The 8,947-nt window shown below is 39.1% G+C and overlaps 1 pseudogene; it reads right to left on the reverse strand.

The window, feature by feature from the left end:
• Positions 1 to 6,475: 6,475 nt before the first annotated feature.
• LOC117722188 (guanine nucleotide-binding protein G(I)/G(S)/G(T) subunit beta-1 pseudogene) lies at positions 6,476 to 7,501 on the reverse strand (annotated as a pseudogene).
• Positions 7,502 to 8,947: the final 1,446 nt, after the last annotated feature.

An 8,947-nucleotide genomic window follows, 5' to 3' on the forward strand; every position in this document is an offset into this window, starting at 1 on the left:
TTGTCCTGAGAATACTTTTATTCCTGCCCATCATGTTAGAGCTTGTCTTTAACAACATCAACACGTTGGCAGCCAAATTACATGGCTTGAAACTGAAAATGGACCCCCAGACAGAGTTATTAATTTAACAGGCTGGCAAGTCAAGGACGAGTAAGATTCTGTACAGAGCCTTTGATAATGCTTATTCCATGGCAGATAAGGAAGGCATTCTTGTCAGAATGACCTAAGAGAGGCTCAGTTTTGTTTATAAAATTAAAAAGGGGGAGATATGGAGAGCTTTTGGGTCTGCATGGCAGAAATCTGTCATTGACCATGGACAAGAAAATAGGCTGCTTGGCAGGAATCTGACACTGGCCAAGGACAAGGAAATGGGCTTCAGACAGGAATCTGAAATAGGCTAGAACAAAAAAGTAATTTCAGGCAGGAATATACATCTTAAGCTTTAACAAAGAAGTAGGCTTCAGGCATGAAAATGATTTTGGGTTAGGACAGGGAAGTGGGCTCAGATATTTTAGTCATCCTGATAAGCGCTTAGAAGCAGTGATCATGGGAGTGATCACGAGACTTTGTTTATAGCCTTCCTTGTTCTTTGACCATCTGTGTTTATTGTCTTTCTTGTTCCTTGACTATTTGCATCTATTGTATTGCTAGTTCTTCAACCTAGAACTGACCTTAATACTTGCATGTAATTAAAATGGTATAAAAGCATAAAAAATACAAAATATTGTAGAAACTTTGTTTTCAAAATTCTCTTAATAAACCTACCAATTACACACACACACACACACACACACACACACACACCAAAACAAATAGAAAGGGAAATGTCACAATTGTTCTTTATTATTTGACATAGTGTGAAAAAGAAAATATGGAGGAGGTAGCAGGGCTTTGGATAGGCTATTTCCTGATGAAACCTAGCTATTTTGCATATTTATTTACTTTTAATTTTCTTTAATTATTTTCAATATATTATCAATGCAAAAAACCCACAAGTTTCATCTTCAAAAGAATAAAAGATAGTTCATTCTAGAGCCACACTGAATGACCATAATCTTGGACCACATATTTAGGTTACTCAAAATTCCAAGTTCCAACATGAAAACAGTTTTATGACATTTCATAGTTTTATAGATCAAACAAAGTCATAAATAAAAGCAAATATAAAATACTTAGTGGGACAACAGACAGCAAGATAAGGGAAGCTTTGCTATATGTCTAAGATGCTATCAGATAACAGTTTTAGCTTTTGAGTTGGTAGAAGTGTAGGCTGTAATTTAAGAATGATAGCCATATTTGTTCCTGTTCTAGCTGCCAAATACTTAACACAAAGACCTATTAAGCTTATTAACAAACTTTAAGTACTGTGACTGGGAAGATTTTCATCTATTTTAAACCTCTAAGCTATCTATTTTTCTTCCACATGGTCCTTCTTATTCAATCTGAGTTTCTCCTTGGCTTGTTCCACTCTATATGTGTCCTGATGGAGAATCCCTGGCTAACCTGCTCATTATGACTCTTCCTGGACCCTTCAACTTACAGCTCCTCCACCTGTTCTTTCTACCTTCTTTGTTCATGTTCCTTCTCTTACTTCTTTCTCTAAGACCCATGGCTGGGATTGGAAGTCCAGGTTCTCTATTTTCTCTGCCTAGGCATAGGTTGATCAGCTCTTTATTAACCAACCAGAATTAACTGGCTAGTATTCTTTACACAACATTGACAATGGAGAAGTTTCAATAATCATGACAATGCTAGCCTGCAGACTGTAACCAGATCTCTAGGCACAAAAATCAGCAACTGAATATAAAGTGCACAAGACCAACCATAAGAAGAAGCCAGGTCATTTACCAAGTTAATATATTCCAATGTTTTTCACGTATTAGTGACAGACTATTAGATCTGACACAGAGTTGGTGGGAATGAAAGGCTATTCTAAGGTCTCAAGCTAGCCCCAAATAAGGTTATTACCCTCTGGATCTGCAACATTCCAATCTCTCCATAGTCCTTCAATTCTAATCAGTCAATCAGTCTCTTCAGATACAGCTTTTTTTTAATGTGTTCACATTACTCTTACATAAATTTGATCAAATGAGTATGATCTGACTTGTATTTCCAGCCGTTAGTGGTAGTTGAACATTATGAATGGAGAGAAGATAACATACATCTTAAAAAACAAAATTTACATATTTTAAGAACCTAGATTAACTGTATGTTTCCTCTTGTATTCACCATCACATGTACTTAGTAAATTAACTTACTTATATTTAAATGGTAAGAGATGGAAGGTTACTCAGGAAAAAGTTATATGATATTATTACAGTTTTTGTTAGTAAAAAAATCCAAGGTAATCTTACTATAGAATATTATAGATACTAATTTAACCAAGAAACGTTAGTATATAAGGTAGAAAACACTCTGAATGTTGTTGTTATTCGAGAATGATGTATTTTGTATAATTTGGATAAGAAGAGTTAAATTACATCTTTGGGTATCTCTAGCTTGGGTGAATGAAATTAAAGTTCAATTTAATAGAAACATTTATAGTTTTATCCAAATTATAGTGAATAATGAGAAAGTAACTTTTTAACAAAGGCAGTTAAACATTTGATTTTTAATTTTTTTCAAAACAAGTGTGGTTTTTATAGTCCTAACTGTCCTCAAACACATTTTGTAGACCTAGCTGGCCTTGAACTCAGAGATTTACCTGGCTCTGATTCCTGATTAAAGGTATGTGCCAATTCTTGCCTAGTGGCTGTCTCACCACAACTGGAGTAACTCCAAGGATGCTCAATTTCTTCTTAGAGTTTAACATAGGAAGCTGTCCGGAGCAGACAGGTCTCTAATGAAAATGAACATTAATACTGAAATGTTTGTCATGTCAATTCTAAGGATTTCTGATGTTTTGAAAACCAGCTATCCATGTAAGGTAATCTGGAGTGTTGCCTGTTAACTCCACTCAGCTATTTCTAAATAAAACATAGAGAACACCCTTATAATAAACTCCAAGTCATGAATTTGCTATAGTCCCTTAACTCACAGGCTGACCATCTCAAATCAGTTAAAAAAAGTTAAAGAAGGACTGGGTCTAAGCTTTGTATTCCTAAGTGTGTTATACTGGTACAATGCCTATGAGAGTAACAATATTCATCTCACTCTTATATCACTAAAAAGCTCATGCCACTGAAAACCTTAAAATTTGTAAACAAAGTAAATTGGTGCCATTTAAGAATTTATATCTTCATCTTGATATTAATTATACAGATTTCTACACTTTCCTTCTACAGACAAATTACTGTCCAGAAAAGGACACACTTGCAGAATAGTCGACTGATTATATCTGCCTAGACAGAGTAATCAGCCCTTAATAATTCTGCAGCACTAAGGTCTGTCAGATGATCCTGGGCCAGAAGGCAGAAGAACAGATGCTCCAACGTTTCGAAGTAGAGCGAGTGTCCAGGTGTTCAGAGGTCTCTATAAACTGGCTAAGTTTTAGAAGCTATGCTTGGTGCTTCCCACAATTATAGTCAACTCAGTCATTCTGAATTTCTGATGGGGTTGAAAACTTATAGCTATTTACTTTGAGAGAAAAGATCTGAGTGTATGGTCATCAGCTGACATTCATCCTAAAGCCAAGGAAAAAGCCAGGTTCAGAACTAAGTGTTTTAATTAGGATAGATGACAGAGGTGCTGGTTAGTCAACAAAAGGATGGACTGGGTATTAGGACTATCTTGTACCTCACTGGTACAAATAGGCATAATTATGCTCTAATTGTATTTTGAGAGAAAAGTTTCCTTTTAACAGGAAGGGTGATGTGTAGGAGGAGCTAAGGTGGGAGGAGTACTGAGAGGAAGAAAAGGAGTAAGAAGAGGAGAAGAAGAAGGAGAGGAGAAGCTAGGTGATGAAAGAGAGATAGAGGGGGGAAACAGGGAAGCAGATGTTTTATGTATCTCCACCAGTCAAAGATAGTTGATATATCTAGGTTGGGTAGTGGGTTACACCTCTGATTGAACAATACCAAACTTATAAAGCCTATGATTAACATTTCTTAAAAAAATGTATAAATGCAAAACGGAAAAGGGGGCATGGGATAGGGGTTTTCTAAGGGGGGGGAATGGGGAAACGGGATGGTATCTGAAGTGTAAATGAAAGATCTAATAAAAAAAAATAAAAAGACAAAAAAAAAAAAAAAAAGGTATGTGCCATCACTGCATGGAAAAATGTTTAAAATTATAAAGCTGGTGTATCAAGTGTAGAAAATATGGCTGGTGGACTGTTAGGTGGTCAACAATTAGAATATCAATATGTGATTTGGCTTTTGAATATGCTTAGTTTACTCATACAAACATTTCTTATAATACCAGGTTAATATTTTATATTAGTCCTTTTATATTAATAAAAGCTAAACAGATACCTTACCCAGGCAGGGAACAGATGGTCAAACAGAAAATGCTGCTTCAGGATACCATTGTGAAATTTTCTCTGGTAGGGATGCTTTGAAATCCTTGACTCACGTTCCTTGTGAAGTCCTTTAGCTGTGGCAGGCACTAGTGGAGGCCCAGGAAGTTCTTGAAAGCATCAGACAGAGGCCAGCAATGACAGACAGGTATGTGTGAGCTCAGCAATGGTACCAATTGTTCAAGGGTAACTAAAGCCAGAGTGTTTTGAGAGCAGGGCAGTGTAATCCTAATGACCATGTTCAAGGTACTAATTTTTTTAATGTCAAACTGCTTTATTACATCTTAAATAACAGTACAGTTTAATATAGTATCTAACTTGCATTCAGCCTTTTTGCAGTACACTGACTTTAAAATTAAATACAAAAGGTGAAAAGGATACAGGGTGCAGAGAGCTCTACAGATTCATTTGGTAGAAAAAAAAAAAGGGACTTTGATGTATTTTCTCTGCCATATCCAGGTCCCCCTCACAGTCACAGCAGAGTTTTGTACAGGATGCTGCAGAACCAAATGGTGAAGCCAATACTGCTATTAGGAGTGCAGGATATGGGGGAGGGGAAGGCCCACAGAACACTGCTGTCCAAAGGCTGTTGCTGAACACCGCTTTGAGATGATAACCACGAAGATCTGCATGGTGTAAAAATGGTTGCCTCAGATGCAAAAGGCTGTTCCATGGAGACAGGCTTCCAGGAAGTGGCAGAAGCAGAAGAGCAGCTTGCCACCTCCCTTCCTGAGTCCGACAGCAATCATTCCCAACAGGACTGTTTTGTTTTGTAAAGAAAACAGTGACTTATCCCACTACTCCAGTGTGTCAAGTGCTTGCTGCTTTGATATGTGTGCAGAATAGCAAGAGTAATGGACAAAGCCGCCATGGTTACAACTGGAAGAGGTTATTTCCTAAAATAAAAAGAACATCTAAGGATTGAGTCCTATATGCACTTTAGAGCATTTCTACAGCATGCGATTCTAAGAGTAAACGCACACAATATGACAAACAATCAAATTGTTTAAAATTTAACTTAGAAAATCTGAGATCATTATTTTCCAAACAATGATTTGTACATTGTTACATACACAAATAACCAACTGACTATACAAACACAGGACAGGCACCTCTCTGGAGGAAAACATCTCTGACAGCAGAGGCAGGACGGTTAGTGTCACATGACTACAAACTTCCCTCCAATTTCACAGGAAATATATGAACAGAATAGAAACTGGACAATGAGGGGGACAAGTCAGGAAGGAAGGTTTCTGAGCAAAGGGGAAGGATTCTGACCAAGCATTTGTGGCCACAGTAACATGTACTTGGCTACTTTGCTTCTGAATTTTAATTCCACTATTCTGTGTTTGTTAGAAACAGTCATCTGTGACATGAGACAAAAGAAAAAAAAAGCAAGTCAGGGACAAAAATGCATCAGTGACAAGTCAGAGACCACCAAGGGTTCTGGTTCTCTTAACTACTGAACATAAAGGAATATGTTTAAGAAAGAAAAGTGAATGCTTCCAAAGTCTTGCTACAAATGACTTATATTTAGAAACAATTCCAGATAAACAAAGTCTTCAACTTGTTTTTCATGAATGCCTCAGAACATGATCACTGATTTAAATGCAAATGAACTAGTAAAAAGGCATGTCTGTCTCACAATCACTCAGGCTTACCTTCTGGTTAACATATTTATTGTAGTATTTCCTTTTAAAATTTGACCAAGACAAACCAAACCAAACCCCTTCCCCCCAAAAAACCCCCCCAAAACAAAAAACCAAAACAACAACAACAAAACAAAGACAATGGCCCCTGGAAAAAATGCACAATTTGTTTTAGTTTATAGCACAGAGATCCTTCTCGTAAAGTGAGTTGTGCTCTTGGTTTCAGCAATAAGTGAAGGAAAAAAGACCTTGCCCTTTTGAAGTTCTGAGCGGGGTGTGGGTGTCCATGTTAGTATGGTTGTATAGGATATGCTATCACTTTAACGCTGCAAGGTTGGAATGGTTTTCCTGTCACCGTGGCATACATTCACCTGCTACTGGCCTTAATTCCAGATCTTAAGGAAGCTGTCCCAGGACCCTGTTGCTACAGCCATGACATCATCTGTCAACCCCAAGCAGCTGACTCGGTTGTCCTGTCGAGCTAAGACACCTGCTCTGTCAGCTTTGAGTGCATCCCAGACATTATAGTTGAAGTCATCCTACCCAGCAAGGAGGAGGCGACCACTCTTGGAGAAGGAAACAGATGTGATACCACAGATAATGTTGTCATGGGAGTAGGCCATGAGCTCCTGGTCTGCACGGAGGTCAAACAGCCTGCGTGTAGCATCATCTGAGCCAGTGGCAAAGGCATTTCCATTGGGAAAGAAACATATGGCATTGATGTCAGACTCATGTCCTGTAAAGGTCTGCCGGCACATCCCTTCTTGGACATCCCAGAGCTTGGCTGAAGCATCACAAGCACCAGAGACAAACAGTCTGGTGTCAGGAGCAAGAGACAGGCTCATGACATCTCCAGTGTGTCCAGTAAACGTGGTTGTCTGCTGGCTGGTCTTGAAGTTACACAGGGCACATATGGTGTCTCCAGAACTGGTAATTATCTGATTGTCATTCAGGAACTGGCAACAGGACAGATAACCTGTGTCCTGCCAGCTCACAGCTCACACACACATTCCCTTCACGAGTTTTCAGACTGTAAATGGAGCAGATGTTATCCAGGCCACCACAGGCCACCTAATTCCCAGAAGGAGCACACACACAGGTCATGACCTAAGAGGAGCGCAGAGGGATGGCATGCACCTTGTTTGTGGTATAACTGTCCCAGATGATGAGTTTTCCATTCTGAGAGGTGCTGACAAGGAGCCTTGAGACTGTGCCCCAGTGCATGAAATAAATCTTTGCCAGATGCCCCCTCAGTGTTCTCCTGGCTCGCATTTGGATTCTTCCCACTGGATCAATATTGTTTGTGATCAAAGAAAGAGTCACATACTTTATGAGCGTCTCTAATTTGGTTCTTCAGTTGCTCGGCCTCTTGCTGCAGCTGGTCAAGTTCACTCATCTTCATGTCACAGTGCTTTCCACACTTCAGGATCCAAGCTCTCTCGCCCTGGCTCGGACTGGCGCCCATGCCTCCACCTGGTCATCGTGCTCGGGTGGCTGAGGTCGCTGTCCAACCCTCAGACGCCTCCAGCCAACAGGATGGGGTCCCAAAGTTCTAATTTGTCGGGATCCATAATGGGACAAGCTAATAATGAGCAGATGATCATCCTGAAATGCTTGCCTCGCATTATTATATAATCTGCGACGAGTGTGTCCCATTACCAAGGCTGTGGTAGACGTGATTTTAGGAAAGATTCCTGCTATTAATATGCTTTTCCCATTATTATTATTATTAGACATATGCTACTATCACCAAGCAATAGCACTCCCCTTTGTAGCAGATCTCTGCAGATCCACAAAGATGTACTGTCTTGTAGTGATGCTATATAGACAAATAGATGACTTCTTAAGTCTTAATGATGATCCTATAAGAATTCCTAAAATTATATCAATGATTATTAAGCTCTTTTATAATGAGACTGCTATTAAGTCCCTCAGGCATAGTCGAGACTGCAAAGAGAACTCTGCTAGTCTCCTGAGTGTTATCAGTTAATTGCCCCAGAGAGATAGTAACTGGACCTTCTCCTGCTTAGAGCACATTCCAAGAAGTCATAAAACAATTAGCCTAGGTTACTAGAGGGAATCCACAGTTTATTATAGGTACTAGGACAGAAGAGAAAATATTGCCTGGGTTTCTCTATACAAAACTTCACTAATTTCTTAAGTTATAGTTTCAAACTTTCTGCGAACCTGTGGAGCGAGACAGGTGATGAATGTCTAGCTAGATAATTACTCCTAATGGATATTCATGTAAACATTCTGTGTTGTAAACTTCTATTACAATTTATGACTTGAATTTTGGTGTGAACTTGTGAAGAACCTTGTAACATGTGACCATGTACTCTGAAAGATGTATAAGTTCTGAGGACAAAGAGATGAGAGTTCAGTTAGAATGGTGAGTTAGAATGGTGAGTTAGACTAGTCAGTTAGTTAGACCCCATCACCCTTTCCTTTCCCCCTGCCTAGAATTTTTCTCCCTTAGGTTTTTTACTTTGTTAGAATCTTTTCTTCTTCCCCACTCAGGACCTTTCCACTTTTCCCCTCAGATAGCTTTCATAGGGTAGATACTTTTTACACTTAATAAACTCTATAGCAACTTTTCTAAGTGTCTTTTCTTCCTGCAACCCAGTCGCAAGTTAGAGCCCAGCAGTTCCTGCTGAGATAGAACAAAGGCCACATTGCCTAATCCTCTGCTGTTAGGCTACAGATGTTAATCACCCTAGCCTGCAGTCTCTTATCCTCAGAAGAAGTACAAGGCTATTTACTTAACACCTTGCTGGTCTTAGGGCCAGGATGCTGACTGCAGGTCAGCTACAGTAGCATAGGGGCTGATGGTGAGAAGAGA

The sequence above is a fragment of the Arvicanthis niloticus genome, chromosome 17, assembly GCF_011762505.2.
Source record: "Arvicanthis niloticus isolate mArvNil1 chromosome 17, mArvNil1.pat.X, whole genome shotgun sequence".
NCBI lineage: Eukaryota > Metazoa > Chordata > Mammalia > Rodentia > Muridae > Arvicanthis > Arvicanthis niloticus.